This window comes from Mesocricetus auratus, unplaced genomic scaffold (assembly GCF_017639785.1).
Source record: "Mesocricetus auratus isolate SY011 unplaced genomic scaffold, BCM_Maur_2.0 Super-Scaffold_100020, whole genome shotgun sequence".
NCBI classification, from domain to species: Eukaryota; Metazoa; Chordata; class Mammalia; order Rodentia; family Cricetidae; genus Mesocricetus; species Mesocricetus auratus.
Window position 1 is genome coordinate 30,264,628 of NW_024429201.1, and position 22,152 is coordinate 30,286,779.

Sequence of the window (22,152 nt, forward strand, 5' to 3'; positions counted from 1 at the left end):
AGGATTGATGGAAATATATACTTATAAAGCAATTTAAAATTTTTTATGATTTATTTTAAAATTTAAAATACATTCACTTACTTGCGTTTCACTGAAATTTTAGGTGATTATTTTAGAAAAAATTACTGATGTTTTATGTCTATTTCTTGAATTTTAGAACTCCAAATTGGAAGTAATAAAAATGCCCTTCAATGGAAAATTGGGTAACCAAAGTATTGTATGATTTTCCATAGTACAGTTCAATAGTGAACTATTGGCAGTTTGAACAGACTCTGGGAGAAAAATATGTGAAGGATGAAGGGTAATAAAAAACTAAATATATACTATATGATTTAATATGTATAATGTTGTCAAATGTCAAAATTTTAGAAGTAAATCCACGCTACTGGTTTCCAGGGGTTAGAAAATTTGTAGATGGTTATCAGTCTATGTGGAAATGGAGACAAAAAATTACATTTATATTTGCATGTCATAGAGTAATTATATATCTTCATTTTAGTAATCATTTTTATGCAACATAAAAGTGAGAAAGAACTGTTCATACATATGTACCAATACTAGAATCTCAAATTTGAGATTTTACTCCAATTATGTTTTATGTAACAAGCATCCTAAAGTGGTAAAAACTATTAAGTCTCTAACGTAAGAAAATTCCTCTAAGGAATAAATAGAGCTATTTCTTGATAGTCCTTTTATTATAAAGTCATCACAAGTTGTGAAAAGTTTAAATGATGATATTTAGGAGAAATGTGACTAGTCTTCTGTGAATTTGTGACTATATTTTCAATAACTGATAAGTGCATGTATATCTGCTGGTTTCATTTAGGGACAACTTTTGTAGTGTAAATTTCTAACACATACTTAATATGGTATTTCTTTTTAGGACAGCACTGTTAGAAATAGGTAGTGCCTTGTTGAATGTGGATGATCCACCTCTAATTTCCCATTGTTTTCAGCCTCCTATCAATTCTGATCACTATGTAAAAACAGCATAATACCATACATATACAAAAGTAGCCACACCTTTCACAGTTTTACCATAGACTATAACTATTACTGAAACATTTTTTTATTTTGAAACAGGGTAGTCTCGAACTCACAGAGATCTGCCTATCTCTGGCTCCTGGAATTAAAGGCATGCACTCCCACCACCTGGCTTACTTGAAGCTTTTGAATGCAGCCTTAGATACAAATTGATGAATACGCTCATATTTATTTGTGTTAACTAATTAACACTGAACTCATGCCAACAGTGCTGTGAAGAATGTGTCAGTGCAATTGATTTAACACTTCATCTCTCCTTTATTTAGCTTTTATTTTCTACACACACACAGACACACATACACAAAGCCTCCTTGAACACAGAATCTCACAATATTTCAGCCTACTAGTCTTTTACATTGGGATCTCAGATAAACAATTATACAAGCACAATTACTCAAACTGCCTTCAGAATAATAAAAAAGAATATTTTCCAAAAAGCTGACGTCAGGAATCTGGGGGTGATTTTCTTCACCTTCATCTTGTACATTCATCAGATATATTAAATTTCCTAATATTTCTTTCTGTGCTTTGTCTCCCAAGAATCACATTAACTTAGTCTTTATAAGTAAATGTTCATGAGTAAATGAATTTGAAAATATATTATACACAAATTCAAGGAGTACTGAGTATATTTCAAACTAAGAAGTTTTAACATTAAAAAAATAAATTAATGGTCATTGATACACATCCATGTCCTGTTGTCATGTAATGCACAACACAACACATTAGTTGGCAATTTTTAATATGTGCTATGATCAACTGACACAGTTATAAACCAGTCACAGGCACTGCATATTTCAGAACAAGTATGGCCCATATTTAAGCACATTTGTTACTACTGATCTGAACGCCCAGAGACAGCTATATGGTGTGTGAAATTCAGTGCAAAGATCAATCATTATAAGTGACATTTTGTACTGTTTAAAGATTCAGAGATGTACTATTTTGTATGTATTATGTTGTCAAGAAAGAAAATATTACTCATCTTCAGATAACATGGTATGAAAAATAAAAAGAAAGGAATCCAACCAAATTTTGTGGTACAGTGCTAATGGAAATATCATCATCATCATCATCATCATCATCATCATCATCATCATCATTTTCTTTTTCAAGATAGGGACACATCAATTTTAAGATACACTATATATAATAAGACATATAGTAATTACTTCTTGAATGTTATAAACATATCATTTCACTGGCAGAGCAGATATTAATGAACTCTATAAGCTATAGCCTAACCTTAGAAATTGTTAGGTAAGCAGTATATGTACAAATTACAGAGATTCAATATGTTAAGCAATTAAATGGTTTTCTAAGACTCTTGTTTGTCTAAACAAAAAAATTAACTACACAATATAAGATTTAATAAAGGAAACACATTTCATTAGCTGACTTTATACTGAAAATAAAGAGAAATACAACTTTATTCTGCTTAGAGAATAAATTAAATGAAGTAAGAGAAACTACTCACGTAAGACCACAACATTCTATAATCAACTACTAATCCTAGCTGGATGACTATAGTGAGATGGAACAAATTATTTGTTGGTCAACATTATAATGAATCTCTAGTTGGCCATTTATACCTTGATTTAATTATCGTGTCATACATACGTAAAAATGGATCATTATGATTTGGTCTTTTAAAAAAGATTTAAAATGATTGGCAACATGTTTGTTCAACAGATTTGTAGCAAATTAATGGCACTAGCCATTCATAAATTACTGATATTTATGTTAATTTCACATGAAAAATATACCTATGAATAATTACATTGCAGTTTTAAGGCAGCAGTATCATAAGGATCAATATTCTGTTTATATCCGTGTTTTTAGGCTGCATGATAGTTGTGATTCATTAGTCTCAGTGTCATATATATTTTTTAATTTTACTTATTTTGCTTTTGAGAATGCATTTTATTTATATCATTTCTTCTTTTTCCTTGCTCCAAACACTCCCCATATACTTTTCTCTGCTCACTTTCACATGTATGGCCTTGGTTCATCATTGCTGCATGCATATATATATATATATATATATATATATATATATATATATATATATATTGAAGCATATCATGTTACTTTCATGTTAATTATTTTTCACTTTGTTCAAGATATTTTATATTTCATAATGGAAAATGCATTTTATATGCAATAAAACATGATTATTCTTTCCTCTCCCCCAACTCCTCTCAGGTCCTCCCCACTTGCTCCCATCCATACCTCTTTCCCCCTTACTCATTAGAAAATACAATAAAAACAAAAACAGCAGCAATAATAAAACAAAAGTAGGTGAAAACATACAGGAAAAATACCAAAATCACAAGTAACGCAAATGCAGAGGCACACACATTTGTACACACTGAAATCTCATAAAAACTCAAAATGAAAACCACAATATCTGTCCAAAGATCTGCAAGGATAAAAAGAAAATACCTTGACAAAGCATTATGAGTCAAAAAACTCAGAATCACCATTGAGTTTGTTTAATTTTAGCCATTTACTGCTGAGAATCAGGCCTACCACAAAGTGAGATTTCCCCATTGAAGAAAACTAACTTTTCATTTGCCAGCTTTTATCAATTGGTGATAACTTTGGGACTAGGGATGAGGTCTTTTGTCCACTTTCATTCTCAGTACTGGAAACCCATCTGACTTAGACCTGTGCAGGCCCAGTGCATGCTGCCACAGTCCCTGTGAGATCGTATGTATCAGTCCTGCTCTCTCTGGAAGGCATTGTTTCCTTGGTATCTTCCATTCCTCTGGTTTTTATAATCCTTCTACCTCCTCCTCCACAGGGATTCGTGAGTCCTGAAGGGAGGCATATGCTGGAGACTTTCCATTTATGACTCAGTGTTGCAAGGTCTCTCACTTGTTTTCAGGGCTGACCTGTTGGAACTGGACAACCAACTGGTGTGTTCTGTTTTTCAGACTGTAACTTCAGATCACAGAGTATCTATTTTGATTTCTCAGAATGAAAATTACTCTGAATTATTTACAGTTATTGATATTGAAATTACTAACAGTAAAATATCATCCTTTAATAGGTAGTTCCTTAGTCTGTGTAAAGAATAGCCAGGACATGGTTTAACTTGTCTTTATTACTTTTTTTCTTTTTTTAATTTAAATTTGAATCAAGCTAGGTTCACATGTCAATCCCAGCTCCCTCTAACTCCCCTCCTCCACCATCCAACACCGACCTTCTCAACTCCCTATCCCATCCTCCCTCTGCTGCCCAGGGAGGGTGAGGCCTTCCATGGGGGATCCGCAAAGTCTGTCAGATCATCCCTGGCAAATCATCCCATGTGTTCAGGATGAGAGAGCATCCCTCCATGTGGAATGGACTCCCAAAGCCCTTTTGTAGTCCAGGGATAAATACTATCCGAGGCCCCATAGATTGCCAAGGACTCGTCACTGACACCCACATTCAGGGGGCCTGGATCAGTCCCTTGCTGGCTTCTCACTCACCAATTTGGAGTTCATGATCTCTCCCTTGTTCAGGTCAGCTGCCTCTGTGGATTTCACCAGCCAGGTCGTGACTTCCTTTCTCATCACTCCTTCCTCTTTGCAACTGGGTTTTAGGAGTTCAGTTCAGCATTTAGCTTTGGGTGTCCGCCTCTGCTTCCATCAGCTACTGGATGAAAACTCTAGGATGACATATAAAGCAGTTATCAATTTTATTATCAAGGCAGGGTATTTAAGGTAGCCATGATGCCAGTTGGTATCTTCCTTGTGTATCTCTGAAAAATCTCACTAGTGTCAGACAGATGTCTCCTCAAACCTATAATGACTCCCTCTATTATGGTATCTCTCATACTGCTCTCTTCTATTTTTCCCCTGACTCAACCTTCCTGCACCCCATGTCCTCCTCTCCCCTCCTCTTCTCTACCTCTCTTTATCCCAGCTCCCTCTGCCCTCCCCTCCATCCATTCTCCCAATCCCCTTAGGAGATTCTGTCCCATTCTCTTCTCTGAGTTAACATGTATATCTCTGTTAGAGTCCTCCCTGTTTCCCTGACTCTCTGGCAATAGGATTGTAGGCTGGCACTCCCCTGCTTCATGTCTAAAATCCATATATGAGTGAGTACATAGCATGTTTGTGCACTTGCTTTTAATCTCAGAGAGTAGATGCTAGTACTCACCCATAATCAGCACTGTGGAAGAAGAGACAGAAGGATATCTATGAGTTGGAGACCATAGTCATCTACGGAGTGATTTCTAGGACAACCAGTGCTGCACAGAAAAATCCTGTCTCAAAAAAACAAAACAACCTTAACAAACAATTCTGAATAGATGATTCCCTCAATTTCTCAGCCAATGACTGAAAAGAGGAAATACCTATATATTTGAACCTGTTTCTGATCAGTTATTTAAAATAATAAAACGTTTTCAAGAACCAGCTGTTTTTGCCACTAAACAAAATGTTACTGACTTTTACAATTTGTTTTTCACCTCTTAAGCTATGAAGAAAACTAATTTGACATAATTGTGGTAAAGTAATATATAAAGTATGTTATATGAGTAAATGAGCATTTTTAAATTACATATAATGTTGCTAAGACATTATAAACATTAACAATGTTTTCTCTACCAAATTTTAGCTAATTTGCTTTCCTGTTGATTTATGATATCTTCTAGTTTTATAATATGTTTTTCCAATATTCCCTGAAGCTGTTACTATAGATGGTTGCAAGGTATCTGACATGAGTACTTGAAACAAAACTCAGGCCATCTGGAAGATCATCACGTTCCTTTAACATCTGAGCTATCCCATTATCTCCAAGCATCTTATTTCCTACAATGTCATAGCTACTTGATAAATTGTTCATGTTCCACAAACATAATTCCAAGCAAGAGAAATATAAACAATTCCGTAGTTCCTTAGTTATGTCAGAACCTTCTAAAAGTTTTCTATATATTTATACGTAATATTTTGAAAACACTATGACATAGACACCACACCACTATGAAATGTCTCATTTAGGGATGCTGAGACACCTATAGATTTAGAAAGTTCCCATGAATTTATGGAGCTAATTAGTGATGTGATTGTTTCAGCTCTACACTGGTATATATATATATATATATATACACATATATATATATATATTATATGCATATCCCAAAATTTAACATTTCCCATACTAGATAAAGAATTAAAATTATATTGTTGCTAATTTTCCTACTTGGTCATTAAATTTAACTCATGCAAGAAAAAAATAGAAGTTAGAATTTATTAAACTTCTTGGATGACATGTTCTGCTGTATATGTAAAAGCATCTACAGACCACTCTCTAATATCAGTGTGTGTTTAAATTCTTAAATATACGCATTAGAGCACATTCTTTATGCAACTCAACGGTACTTATAAGCTGTTTGAATCTTGTCTTGTAGGATATAATCTCAAAACTAACTTCAGAGCTTAAGAGAACTTCCCTTTTGAGACAATTTTTATTGAAAATGTTTGGGGGAGTGGTACTCAATTTTTTTTGTATTTTTAAATTTAATTTGCATGTTTTTGAAAAAATCAGAGATGGATGCACTGTATTGTGACATATCTAACACATACACATTACGTCTGTTATCTTCCATCTCTGCTAATTCACTTCTCACCTAGTTCTTCTACATTTGTGTGTAAAGCTCTATCTAGGTTCCAAGTAGAAGTGAATTTATGGTTGCAATGATCCCATTGCAAATAGAAGACAAATTTCATAGTAGTCTTCTCCATCACGTGGCTCTTGCATTTTATCCATTGTTTTGCCATGATATTTCCTTAGCTTTGGAAGTGTGGAAGAGATGTCCTTTAGGACTAAGCAATCAATATTCACTTTGTTTTAAAGAGTGTGTAGTTAGGTGGGAGAGGACGTAGGGAGTATCTAAGAGAAACAGTGAGAGCAGAAATTGATCAGAGTATATTTTATGAAAAAAAATCAATAAATATATTTGAAACATTTGATCGGACTCTGTTTAACAATTATTCATAACATAAAAGAAACTTCTTGACTGTGGCTGAGAATTACACTTGTCTATGTGTTTAAACGTAAATGTTTAAGAGATTGTTTGGAAGGCAGCTATGCTCACCACTATACCACCAACGCAAGAGATTACTGATGAAATCTGAGCAGATAATGAGCAAAGAGGAAAACAGGGGTCATGTTTTATTTGTATTTAGATTATTTTCACTGTTTTTAATTGTGTGTGTGTGTGTGTGTGTGTGTGTGTGTGTGTGTGCATGTTTCAGGTGTCCTAGGAAGGCAGAGATGCCAGATAACCAAACATTGGCATAAAAGGTTATTGCAAGATATCTAGCACAAGTGTTTGAAACCAAACTCAATTCCTCTGGAAGAGCATCAAGTTCCATTAACCGTTAAGCTATCCTTCCAGCCCCAAGAGTGTTATTGTTTTCAGTGTCATTGCTCCTAATAAGTCGCTTGTGTTCCAGGAAATAATTATTACTCATACTCATGCAAATAATCATTAAAATTGGTGGCTGAAAAATATTAAAGTAAATGGAACTTATTGAGTGAGAGATTGGTTTCAGTGGGAGATGAGGATATTACAAAGAGTAATGGAGGGAGAAAAATGCCAAAAATTTAGTGTATGCATTAGAAAATTGTGAAAAAAAATGAAGATGCTTATTATATATTTGTAAATTAGTCTGTGTATACTAAATGGGATAGATTTGAGTAAAATTAATTAACTTATTTTAATGTTATTTATAGAAACATGTGATTTTCTCTTCACATATTATTAAAAAAGAAACTCAAGTAAAACAATAAGATGAAACATAAAAATACTATGTGTAAAATATTTCTGCTGGGAAATGTTGCCATTTATTACATGCATTTTTTAGATACAGTATTTTTACTGTAGTAGGATTAAAATAAGATTTTAATACATCTTATTTTACTTATAATACATATATAAGTATTTTGGAGGCTGTCGGTACAGCCTGGCCTCAAACTCACATAGATCCGCCTGCCTCTGCCTCCCGAGTGCTGGCAATAAAGGCATGTGCCACCAACGCCCGGCAAGGGTCAGACATTCTTAAGTAAGAATAAAACTTGGAGTATTTATTCCGGATCTGGGTGGTGGCCACTGCCAAAGAGTCAATGACTAAAAAAAAAGACAAATCCATGCAACTACTCATCAGTGGATGTATCTTTCTAGGTAGCTCATTGCATCCACAGCTAAATAATACTATTGATGATTTTTTTTCTGTAGCATCATTTGCAATACTTTCCTGAAGTATGCAACCTAGCCATCAGGGTAGAGTCTTTTAGCTCAGATCCAGGTTTTTTCTTTAAGTACCCTCCACTCATGTGAGTAATATCCTTGGTAAATGAGTTTTAGAAACTAGTTGTTGTTTAGCAAAACAGCATTGAAAATGACTTTATTGTTTTTGTTAACTCTGGTCCTTCCTGAACAACAGATATAGGGAAGTATCCCATATCTTGTAGTGGGACACTTTTTTAAAAATTACATTTGTTAATTTTTGGAGAATTTACTATATCTACATACTTCTACTACTCTCTCTTTCTACTCCAATTCTTCCAGTCCATCCATTCTTCTTCTTTTAGTTATTATTGACTTGTATATATCAATATATAATGTATGCACTGTGTGTATGTATTCATATATATGTAGCAATAATATGAACACACACAAATCAACTTGTTCAAATTAGTGTTATTCCTATCTGCATATGCTTGGGGTTCACTACTTGGGATTGAGTAATTTATCACTGGAATTGTCACTACAGACAACTAATTTTTCAGTTCCACTCAGGCATTAATTGCCTCTGGCTTTTTATCTAGGAGTAGAGTCTTTTTTTTATTCTTTTTTTTTAAATATAGATAAGAAACAAGGTTGCTTCACAAGTCAGTTCCAAGTCCCTCTCCCTTTCCCTCCCCTCCTCCCGTGCCCTCCCCCCATCCCCGCCCCCGTTATCCCCTCGTTCCCCCAGGGAGGGTGAGCCTCTCCATGGGGGTGTCCATAGTCTGTCATTTCGTATAGGGCAGGGCCTAGGCCCTTCCCCAAGAGTTCAGGGTGAGAGTGCACCTCACATTGTTCTATGGGAGTCCAAAGTCTGTGTGTATACTTGGGATGGGTATTGATCTGCTGCCCAAGTCTCAATAGATTACCTAGGCATCCTCACTGACACCCAGATTCAGGGCAGGGGTCTTGATCAGTCCCATGCTGGATTCCCAGGCTGATGCCTGGGATTCAAGAGTTAACCTTTGTCTGGTCAGCTGTTTCTGGGGGTTAAACCAGCCCAGTCTTAATCCCTTTAGTCATAAGTCCTCCCTCTCTGATACTGGCTTTCTTGAGTTCAGCTCAGTACTTAACCAGCCACTAAATGTAGTTTCTGTTTCCCAGACTGTCTGGCCATAGGATTGTAGGCTGGCACTCTCCAGATCTATGTCTAAAATCCATATATGAGAGATTACATGCCATGTTTCTCTTTTTGTGACTGGGTTACCTCACTCAGGATGGTTTCTTCTAGTGTCATCCATTTGCCTGCGAATCTCATGATTCCATTATTTTTTTCTGCTGAATAGTACTCCATTGTGTAGATGTACCACATTTTCTCTATCCACTCTTTGGGTGAGGGACATCTACTTTGCTTCCAAGTTCTGGCTATTACAAATAAAGCTGCTATGAACATAGTGGAACAGACATCTTTGTTGTATGAATGGGCATCTTTTGGGTATATGCCTAAAAGTGGAGTTGCTGGGTCTTGTGGTAGGTTTATTCCCATTTTTCTGAGGAATCTCCATACTGCTTTCCAAAGTGGCTGAACCAATTGGCACTCCCACCAGCAATGGAGGAGTGTCCCCCTTTCACCACATCCTCTGCAGCATAAATTGTCATTGGTGTTTTTGATTTTAGCCATTCTGACAGGAGTGAGATGATATCTCAGAGTTGTTTTGATTTGCAGTTCCCAGATGGCTAAGGATGTTGAGCACTTTCTCAAGTGCCTCTCAGCCATTTTAGACTCCTCTATTGAAAACTCTCTATTTAGTTCTACAGCCCACTTTTTAATTGGGTCCTTTGCTGTTTTGGAGACTTGCTTCTTGAGTTCTTTGCAAATTTTGGAGATCAACCCTCTGTCAGATGTGGGATTAGTGAATAATTTTTCCCATTCTGTGGGCTGCCTTTTTGTCTTGCTGACTGTGTCCTTTGCCTTACAGAAGCTTCTCAGTTTCAGTAGGTCCCATTTATTAATTGTTGATCTCACTGTCTGTGCTACTGGTGTTATGTTCAGGAAGCTGTCTCCTGTACCAATTTGTTCAAGGGTACCACCCACTTTCTCTTCTATGAGGTTCAGGGTGGCTGGATTTATGTTGAGGTCTTTGATCCATTTGGACCTAAGTTTTGTGCATGGCAATAAACATGGATCGATCCGCATTCTTCTACATGCCAGTCTCCAATTATGCCAGCACCATTTGTTGAAGATGCTTTCTTTATTCCATTGTATATTGTTAGCTTCTTTGTCAAATATCAGATGTTCGTATGTGTGTGGGTTAATACCCGGAATTTCAATTCGATTCCATTGGTCTACCTGTCTATTTTTGTGCCAATACCAAGCTGTTTTCAGGACTATAGCTCTATAATAGAGCTTGAGGTCAGGGATGGTGATGCCTCCGGACGTTGCCTTGTTGAACAGGGTTGTTTTGGCTATCCTGGGTCTTTTGTTTTTCCATACAAAATTGATTATTGTTCTTTCAAGGTCTGTGAAGAATTGTGCTGGGATTTTAATGGGGATAGCATTGAATCTGTAGATTGCTTTTGGCAGGATTGCCATTTTTTCTACATTGATCCTACCTATCCAAGAGCATGGGAGATCTTTCCATTTTCTGAGGGCTTCTTTAATTTCTTTCTTTAGAGATTCAAAGTTCTTACGATGCAGGTCTTTCACTTGTTTGGTTAGGGTTACCCCAAGGTATTTTATGTTGTTTGTGGCAATTGTAAAGGGTGATGTTTCTCTGATTTCTCTTTCAGCCCTTTTATCATCAGTATATAATAGGGCTACTGACTTTCTTGAGTTGATCTTGTAGCCTGCCACTTTGCTGAAGGTGTTAATCAGCTGTAAGAGTTCCCTGGTAGATTTCTTTGGGTCATTGATGTAAACTATCATATCGTCTGCAAACAGTGAAAGTTTGACCTCTTCCTTCCCAATTTGTATCCCCTTGATCCCCCTTTGTTGTCGTATGGCAATAGCTAGAACTTCAAGTACCATGTTGAAAAGGTATGGAGAGAGTGGACAGCCTTGTTTTGTTCCTGATTTTAGAGGAATTGCGTTGAGTTTCTGTCCATTTAGTTTGATGTTGGCTGTTGGTTTACTGTATATGGCTTTTATTATGTTTAAGTATGTCCCTGTTATCCCAGATCTCTCCAAGACCTTTATCATGAAGGGGTGTTGGATTTTGTCAAAGGCTTTTTCAGCATCTAGTGAGATGATCATGTGATTTTTGTTTTTCAGCTTGTTTATATGGTGGATTACGTTGATGGATTTTCGTATGTTGAACCATCCCTGCATCCCTGGGATGAAACCTACTTGATCGTGGTGAATGATTGTTTTGATGTGTTCTTGGATCCGATTTGCCAGTATTTTATTGAGTATTTTTGCATCAATGTTCATGAGGGATATTGGTCTGAAGTTCTCTTTCTTGGTTGTATCTTTGTGTGGCTTGGGGATCAAGGTTATTGAAGCCTCATAGAAAGAGTTTGGCAAAGACCCTTCTGCTTCTATTGTGTGGAACACTTTGAGAAGTATTGGTATAAGCTGTTCTTTGAATTTGTGGTAGAATTCTGCACTGAGGCCATCTGGACCTGGACTCTTTTTGGTTGGGAGACTTTTGATGACAGCTTCTATTTCCATAGGGGTTATAGGTCTATTTAAATTGCTTATCTGTTCTTGACTTAGTTTTGGCAAATGATAGCTCTCCAGGAAGTCATCCATTTCCTTTAAATTTTTGAATTTTGTGGAGTACAGGTTTTCAAAGTATGACCTAATGATTCTCTGGATTTCCTCAGAGTCTGTTGTTATGTCCCCCTTTTCATTTCTGATTTTGTTAATTTGCATGTTCACTCTCTGCTGTTTGGTAAGTTTGGACAAAGGTTTGTCTATCTTGTTGATTTTCTCAAAGAACCAACTCTTCGTTGCATTGATTCTTTGTATTGTTTTCCTGGTTTCTACTTTGTTGATTTCAGCCCTCAATTTGATTATTTTCTGGCGTCTACTCCTCCTGGGGGAGTTTGCTTCTTTGTGTTCTAGAGCTTTTAGCTGTGATGTTAATTCTCTGGTATAACTGTTTTCCTATTTCTTCATGTGAGCACTTAGTGCTATGAACTTCCTCCGTAGCACTGCTTTCAAAGTGTCCCATAGGTTTGGGTATGTTGTGTCTTCATTCTCATTGAATTCGAGGAAGTCTTTAATTTCTTTTTTTATTTCCTCTTTGACCCAGGGATGGTGCAATTGAGCATTATTCAATTTCCATGAGTTTGTAGGTTTTCTGCAGTTTGTGTTGTTGTTGAATTCTAATTTTAAGGCATGGTGGTCTGATAAGATGCATGGAGTTATTCCAATTTTTTTGTAGCTGCTGAGGTTTGATATGTTGCCAAGTATGTGGTCGATTTTTGAGAAGGTTCCATGTGGTGGTGAGAAGACGGTATATTCTTTTTTATGTGGATGAAATGTTCTATAGATATCTGTTAATCCCAGTTGGGTCATTACTTCTATTAGACCCTTTGCTTCTTTGTTGAGTTTCTGTCTGGTATTCTTGTCTAGTGGTGAGAGTGGTGTGTTGAAATCTCCCACTATAACTGTGTGGGGCTTTAGATGAGATTTAAGTTCTAATAATGTTTCTTTAACGAATGTGGATGCCTTTGTATTAGGGGCATAGATGTTCAGAATAGACACTTCATCTTGGTGGGTTTCACCTGTGATGAGTATGTAATGACTTCCTTTATCTCTTTTGATTGATTTTATTTTAAAGTCTAGTTTGTTAGATATTAGGATTGCTACCCCTGCTTGTTTCTTGGGTCCATTTGATTGAAAAATTTTTTCCCAACTTTTAACTCTCAGGTAATGTCTGTCTTTGAGGGTGAGGTGTGTTTCTTGTATGCAGCAGAAGGAAGGGTTCTGTCTTCGAATCCATTCTGCTAGTCTGTGTCTTTTTATGGGTGAGTTAAGGCCGTTAATATTGAGGGATATTAATGACCATTGATTGCTCATCCTTCTTTGATTTGCGATGGTTGTTGTTGGTGGAATTATGGGTGGAATTTCGCCCCTTTGTTCTTTTGGCTGTTCGTAGAGAGGGATTCTCTAATGCTTATGTTTTTCTGGTTGTAGTTAGCTTCCTTGGGTTGGAGTTTTCCTTCCAAAATTTTCTGTAGGGCTGGGTTAGTGGACACATATTGCTTGAATCTAGTTTTGTCATGGAATATCTTGTTTTCTCCGTCTATAGTGATTGAGAGCTTTGCTGGGTATAGTAGTCTGGGCTGGCACCCATGGTCTCTTAGCGTAGGTTGAATATCTATCCAGGACCTTCTGACTTTCAGAGTTTCCATGGAGAAATCAGGTGTAATTCTTATAGGTCTGCCTTTATATGTTACTTGACCTTTTTCCTTAGCTGCTCTTAATATTCTTTCTTTATTCTGTATGTTTGGGGTCTTGATTATTATGTGGCAAGGGGATTTTTTTGTGGTCCACTCTATTTGGTGTTCTGTAGGCTTCTTGTACCTTTTGGCATGTCTTTCTTAAGGATGGGAAAGTTTTCTTCTATGATTTTGTTGAATATGCCTTCTGCCCTTTGAGGTGGATTTCTTCTCCTTCTTCTATACCTATTATTCTTAGGATTTGTCTTTTCATGGTGTCCCATATTTCCTGGATGTTTTGTGTTAAGGATTTGTTGGAATTTAGTTATTCTTTGGTTGATAAATCCATTTCTCCTAGTGTATCTTCAACACTTGAGATTCTCTCTTCCATCTTTTCTACTCTGTTGGTAATGCTTGTATTGGTAGTGCCTGACTGTTTGTCCAGCTTTTCTATTTTCTGCCTTTCTTCAGATTGTGTTTTTTCAATGTCTCTATTTCAGTTTTCAACCCTTGCAGCGTTTGCATTGCTTCTTGCAATTTTCTGTTTATCTGTTCGTCTGTTTGTTGCCTTTTATGAACTTTTTGGTTTGTTCTTTCTTCCATTTCTTGCATTTTTTGGTTTGCTTTATGTTCCATTTCTTGGATTTTGTGCTTTGTTTCTTCTTCCATTTCCTGCCTTTTTTGGTTTGTTTCTTCTTCCATTTTTTTCATTTTTTGCTTTGTTTTTTCTACCATTTCTTGCATTTTTTGCTTTGTTTCTTCTTCCATTTCCTGCCTTTTTTGGTTTGTTTCTTCTTCCATTTTTTTCATTTTTTGCTTTGTTTTTTCTACCATTTCTTGCATTTTTTGCTTTGTTTCTTCTTCCATTTCCTGCCTTTTTTGGTATGTTTCTTCTTCCATTTTTTTCATTTTTTGCTTTGTTTTTTCTACCATTTCTTGCATTTTTTGCTTCATTTCTTCTTCCATTTCGTGCCTTTTTTGGTTTGTTTTTTCTTCCAATTCTTGCATTTTTTGGTTTGTTTTTTCTTCCATTTCTTGCATTTTTTGGTTTGTTTTTTCTTCCATTTCTTAGAGGAATTTTCCAATATCCTCTTTTAGGGCCTCTATCATTTTCATGAAAGTGCTTTTAAGGTCGTTCTCTTCTGCTTCCTTCCCATTGGAATGTTGGGGTCTTGCTGGTATGGAGTCTCTAGAATCTGGCGGTGTCATATTTGTTTTTCTGTTGCTGACTGTGTTTTTGTATTGTCTCTTTCCCATCTCTTCTTCTAGTGGGTGCAGAAAGAGCCCCTTACTGGTCTGGGGACCAGAGTTCCCTTTTGGTGGGTGCTAGCAAGTCCAACAATCTGTTGGTTCTTCTATACCTTGTCCAAATGGTGGTCCGTGGGTGGAGAAGAATAACAGGAATCTGGGGCGCTTAGCCTCCTACCTGGTCCCCTGGACCCTATGCTGGGTCCTGTTGTACCTGATCCGGAACAGCTACTCCCCTGGTCTCCCTGGCTCCTCTAGTTTCCTGGTCTCTTTGGTGGGAGAGAAGATCTGGAGTCTGGGGTGCTTGGCTCCTGCCGGGATTGGGAGCTCTGTCTCGTTCCCAGGCGATCTGCAGGCTCTGGAACACAGGCCGGGAAGCCGGCCTGTTTACCTGATGCTGCCGGAGGGACAGCTACTTCCCTGTACTCCCAGCCTCCTCTCTAGACGTAGAGTCTTATAGAAGTTCATGCATCCCCATCAGTATATTGAATGGTGCTGTCATTGCATAACTATTGTTAAGACATATACCATATAGTATCGAGAATGCATGTGTGTTCTATAACATTCGCATTGATATTATGGGATATTTGTAGATCTTTTTAAGCCCATTTCACCTATGATGGTGATTATTTCCAACAGTTACCTTTTTATAAGTTCACCTGTCCATTAGTAGTAATGGGATACTGAAGTAGAAACTATTACCATGCAGGTGTTAAGCTATGACTTTATATCTAGCAGTTTGTTTGCTACTTTTCTATCTGTATAAATCTATTGTACCCGGCAACTTATTCAAGGAAATATTTATTTGAAGTTTACAGTTATAGAGTTGTTTCATTTGTTTGTCCTCCATTTGTTTTTAACCATAGTTTTACCCTAATACAACTTCTGTCTTGAATGGTTCAATATGCTTTTGTAGATAAAAATTATGAATCATGTTTTCTAAATTAACCTACTAATATACATACTATGATTTCAGAATAGAGAGTATTAATACTCTGAGGGTTTTTATATATGTATTAAATGTTGTTATTTTGTTTCTTTTATACTCATTGTGGCTATTTTTCATCTTGTTTTCTTAGGTATTTCTCTAGCATTATTTTGCTTATTCTTTATCAGCTTGCATATACTTATCCTTCAATCTGAAATACTCCTCCCAGTATCTGCTGAACAGCTGGCTTTGTTGTCATAGTTGATCAATTTGCATTTAAAATGATTTTATTATTTACTTTTTATATAGAAAATTATATATGTGTGTGTATACAAAATTCCTTGCTAAGACCACTATGACACAAGAGATATACCAGGCCCATACTTCATTTTATATGTTATCTTGCATGTCTCATTTTTGTTCTAATTCTATATAGTACACAAAAATATTGAGAGATTTATTTTGTTCACTAAAGAAAGTTCATTTACCTTCCAGGTTCCCTAAATGTCTGCATGTTGCTATTCCTGTAATAAAGGATAATAAGTGCATGGCTAATTTGTCTTTCATTGGATAATCTAGCTGCTCACTAACTATTCTTCTGAGCTTCTTAATTTCATACAAAAGTATCCTATAGACAAAATTATCTTTATCTGGTAAAATAGTTTCCTGGAGTTTGGATATGTAAAATAGTGAGTTGTATATTTCTATGAAATTCTCAGATAATAAATAATATTATATAAGTTAAATAGTAAGATTCTGATTTCAGTTCTATTTTTACTTTCTGACATAAAGAAAAGCCTATGCTTGATAATAGAGTTGTTATTGTTAATGTCTTAGAACATGGTAAGTATAATAATTACTCATTAATTGTTAAGTATCTAATCAGTCACCTTTATACATTCAGTAGCAAAATACTATTTACCAAACCACTGATATTATATCTGGGTATTAGTCAATGGACTATCATTTACAGTGACAAAACGTTTTTCCTATTTTTAATGAAAATAGACTTTTTGATACAATTTATGATAACCCTGGTTTTCTTTCCTTTAACTCTTCCTAGATCCTCCCTCCCAACTTCCCCATTCAAATCCACACATTCGTATCCTTTCTCACTAGAAAGCAAGCAGGCAAAAAATGATCAAATAAGATAAAACAAAACAAGCTAGAATAGGGTAAGGAGTCAAAGAAAAAGCTCAAGAAAGACACACAGATACAGAAATGCATACATTAGTATACATAGCAATCCCTTAAGAATCAAAATCAGAAACCAAGGACCTACATGCAAAGGACCTATGAAGTTTAAAATTGCCCTAATGAAGTTTTATGAGACAAAGAACATTTTTTCTGTGAATGACACATTATTCTGTCATTTGCTTTACAGTTGAAACTCTGGGAATTAAAAAAATCACATCCTTGCTGGTGAGCTTCTTATACACACCAGAAAAAGGGTCAACTTTGTGTTCCACATTGTTCTTATGTGCTTTGTCTAAGTGTCTTTGTGAGCTGCTTGCCATGCAGTTTCACACGAATCCTTTTGCCCTGAATCTTACTTTGAAAGACCAAGTCCTCAAGGATGGCATCATGCACTGCAGTGAGGGTGTGTCTTCAGGGCACTTTTGTTGCTTTTTCGTGCGACACCTCTGACTTTACTTTGGCAGAACCCTCCTCGGTGCAATGAAGACTACGTGTTTCCCAATAAACCCTTTCTTTAATTATGAACCAGTCAGACTTGGATTTTCTGGAAAGATTTCAACTGAGGAATTGCTACAAATAACATGATGGTTCTCTGGCCACCACCAACTTCAATTCCTTGGCCTCTGTGATGTTCAGTTCCAGAAGCTGTGCCTTGAGATCGGTGTTCATCTCCAGCTCAAGAGACACCTGAGAGATGCCAGACTCGAACTCGTCCAGCTCGCCATTGGGCTTCACAATTTTAGGGCTAGAGCTGAACCTGAGTCATCTTTACCGAGTACTGGCTCCAAAAATAACATTGATTTCATTGTGTGTTGTCATCTACTGATGGGCGTGGGGTCTGTCATTAACAGAGATTTGTATTTCCAGTGAAACTTCACTGTAGACAACAAATTTTTTTCATTTGCAACCAGTTACCAATTGAAGATAGCTTTATTATTGGGATATCATATCACTCAAGCTTGTGCAAACCCTGTGCATGATGCTACAATCTCTGCGGTTTCTGTTGAGGGGGCAGTTTTGAGACAGGATTTCTCTGTATTGCTTTGGAACCTATCTTGGAACTCACTCTTTAGACCATGCTGACCTCGAACTCACAGAGATCCGCCTTCCTTTGCCTCCTGAATGCAAAGGCATGCCTCACAACAGCTCGGCTTCTGTGGATTCTTATGTGCAATGAACCTGCTGTGCTTAGAAGTTCTTGATTCCATGGTGTCCTCAATCCCCTTTGGTTCTTACCATATGTCAACGTTCTTACTCTTCTAAAGTGTTTCTTGAGCATTGATTGGAGGTAACTGATGGAAATAATCTGTCTAGAACAGAATATATGAATGTCTCTTACTCTCTGCTCATTGTATACCTGTGAATCCTTACATTCATTCCCATCTACAGCAAGAGGGAGCTTCTCTGATGATGACTAAGTAAATGCTCTATCAGTAGACAGTCAACAGGAGTCTTTTTATTCTTATTTCCTTTATCGGAACAGTAGTTTTTTGTTTTGTTTTGTTTTGTTTTTTACTCTAACATGCTGGCCAATCTGATCTCTTGATCTTGGCCATATGAACAGAGTCAGAATGGTTATCATTTTATGGAGTAGGACTTAAATTCAGTTTTTTTATTGATTAGTTACTCCTACAAGCTTTTTTGCCATTATTTAACAAGTGAATGTTACAGGGAGGTCATTTTGTAGGATCAACCAGGTTGTCTTTTGATAGCACGCAGACTACCTTCAAGTACCATGATCAGTAGGAGTGAACACTCTAGGTAAGCATTAGCTTGACTTCACATTCAATGAGTTGTCTTTAGCAAGAGTGCTTTATCATCTATTTGTATAGTGCAACCAATATCTTTGGTTGTTTGGGGCTATCCATGGGAATCCCTTTGCCAAAACTTACATATAATCATTTCTCAGAATTGGAAGCTTTATTTGGTTTCAAGATATATTTAACTGGGGCTCCAACTCTCCATTTACTTAGTGATTTCATTTAGGTTACCTTCATATTTGTATACATTTTAGGAAAATTCTTATGTATTGGGGTTCCATATGAATCCTCAGATAACCCTTAATTTTAGCTGTCCTTCCCCGATATTCCCTCCCTTGACTCTGTCTTCCCACTCCCTCTCTATTTGATCTTCTAGTCCCAGTCCTACCACTTTGTCCACCCATAACTGTGTTTCTATTTCTTCTCCCTAGGGAGTTAATTCTCTCCCACCCTAGTGCCTTATTTTAAACATAGCCTCTATGGTCATGCATATTGTTGCCTGCTAACAAAGTCTTAAATGCTAATCTCTCTACATAAGTAAATAGATTACATATTTGTCTTTTTGGGTCAGCGTTACCTCACGTTGGATACTTTTAAAATACCATCCTTATTTTTATACTTCCTCATTTCTTTTGTCTTAAGAACCATATAGTATTCCATTGGGTAAATGTGACAATGTTTTATTCATTTATCTAATGGTGCACATCTAGGATGATTCTAGTTTCCAGACATAATGAATGTATCAGCAGTGAACATGTTTGAGTAAGTATTCATATAGTAATATGTAGAGTCTTTTGGTTATATTAGAAGAGTGGTATAGCTGAATTTTTTAGGTACATCTATTCCCACCTACCATAGGAATTAGCACACTGACTTTCATAGTGGCTTGACAATTTGCAATCCCACAAGCAATAGATAAGTGTTAGCCTTTTCTCACATCTTCATCAGAATGAACTTTCGTTCATTGTATTGATTACAGGTATTCTGAGTTTTGTAAGATAAAATTCCAAATTTGTTTGATTTTATTTATTTGATAATAAAGATATTGAATAATTATTTAAGTACTTCTTCCCTATTAAATCCAAATGTCTAGCTCTTGCTTTGGTTTCTAATCTACAGCAGATATAAAACGTATTTTTATGTGAAATTACAAAAATTTAAATCATATGTGCTAGTGTTGGAGTAATGTTTGAATTGAGGATTGTTGTGATCGCAAAAAAAAGCGTGCAACAACAAGGGAATGGGTTTGGAGTATGAAAAGGCTCAAAAGTGCAAAGAGATTAGGATAAACAAAAGAGAATTTTCTGACTTTGTGTCTGAGTATGTAGGTTCCAGGATCATAATCAACAGCCGGTCTGTCATTACAGAACACTCTTCATTATATAAGGTTGCTATCAAAGTCCCTAGGCAGACATTCAAAGAGTAAAATAAATATAACTATTTCTGTCATGAAAACATTAATCTCAACAACAAAAGCTGATATGAAAGGAGAGCAAAAATCTTACACAGGGGAGATTTTATTCAACCTGGCATGTCACAAAATGTTAAATGCCTGAAATGCCATATTAAAATATACAATAATCTCCAAATATCTTGATTAAAATATGTATCTAACTTAAACTGTTGAGAATATTAGGTTCCTTGATAATTGCATATGAACTTTCATTATTGCTTTTAGCATGAAGCAACTAAGGTAGTATAAAATACATGGCTTTGGAGATGGAAGCAGAAAGCACAGAGGATGAGTAAAGATACACAATTCTTTGTTATACATTTTTATGAAAAGTAATTAGGCTCTTATTTATGCTTCCATTCTTTCACCAATTACTTATTGATTTGTTCTCAATTATTCTACAGGTCTGCCTAGGCCACTTTTGTTTTGATTTACATTGGGTTTTCCTTCTGAAATAGGCAAGAATTTATTTACATGTTTCCATCAAGTTATATAGACAAAAGAAAGATTTGTGTAAATAATATGAAACTTCTATGTGTAAAATAATACTTGTATATTTTTTTCTGAGAGGCTAACACTGAGAGGATGGAATATACTTAGAAGTGTGATTCACCTCATTGTTTATACTCTTGGCCAGGTGACTGCTTTCTCTCCCATGTGGATTATTATTTCAATTTAGTGTTCTAAATGAAAACAACAAGGACAAGGCATTTCCTGAACTACAGGGGCTGAATTATTCATGGTGAAATGAAATTTGCTTTTATCAACCAGGGAGATATAGAAAAAGCTTGTTTATGCCACAGCATAAAGTAGCTAATGTTCAGATTTCATTCATGAAAATGTCAACTTCTTAGAGTAAAATGTAAAGAGACCAGAAAATTGATTGGTGTTACTAAAACATTCATCAACAAATTGTATAACATCATACCATTTCTAAAGTTATAGCCCAGAGATCATAAAGTGAACCACCTTAATACATATTTTTTCCTAATGCTTTCCCTATATTTTTTGTGCATCTCCACTGGTACAAATCCATCATCCATGAAAAGTTCTATAATGTGTTCTTTCCACTGTCACAAAGGAACACAGACATAGAATCAGTAAAAGCAAGTTCATCAGAGGGGGAAAAGAAATTTGAAGTGGAGAATATAAAAAGACTGCATAAGAAAAAGAATGACACATGACTTACATTTTTATGATGGTTCAGTTTGATAAAAATGCTAAGAAATATTTATGAATCTCCAGTTCCTGGTAACCTCTACCATCTTTGGTTGTATCTTATAATAATCTTGCCAGTATCTTTGCACAATATGACAAAAATATGTATGTAAATGAGAGAAAGATTAAATTTATCATACTTGTCACTTAACATTAGTACCATATGTCTGAAAATTTATTGAGTAGAAAAACAATGAATGAGGTTTGCCCTGCTGAAACAGTATACTGAGAAAATGAAATTAAAGTGATTTGGGATTATTTTGAAAGTACTAAAAAAGTGAACTTTTAGACAGTTTGTTTTCAGTTTAGAATCCTCAGTAATTTATGAATGATATGACAACATTATAACAGGTATAAATTTTATAGAAATCTGCCAATCTACTAAATCATACTCTTTCAAGTTCATACTATTTCACCTTTGTTGTGCCAAAATATACACAATATAGAATTGCTATCAAAATATTTTCAAGTATATATTTATTACTATTAAATACATTCAAGAGTTTTAGACATCCTGAGTATTATTTTCTGTAAAACATTCTTACACTCATTAAAGAAAATCTACTCTTGTATATCCCTAATTATGTTACCCACTTGCATTTTATGAATGTATTCATTTTACTATCCTAAATACCTTATATATGTAGAATACTGGGGACAAGTTTCTTTTGCAGTATATGTGCTATCTTAGAAA

At 35.7% G+C, this 22,152-nt stretch overlaps 1 pseudogene; it reads right to left on the minus strand.

The window, feature by feature from the left end:
• Nucleotides 1–17,191: 17,191 nt before the first annotated feature.
• On the minus strand, nucleotides 17,192–19,447 carry LOC101835729 (annotated as a pseudogene).
• Between the last annotated feature and the right edge of the window lie 2,705 nt (nucleotides 19,448–22,152).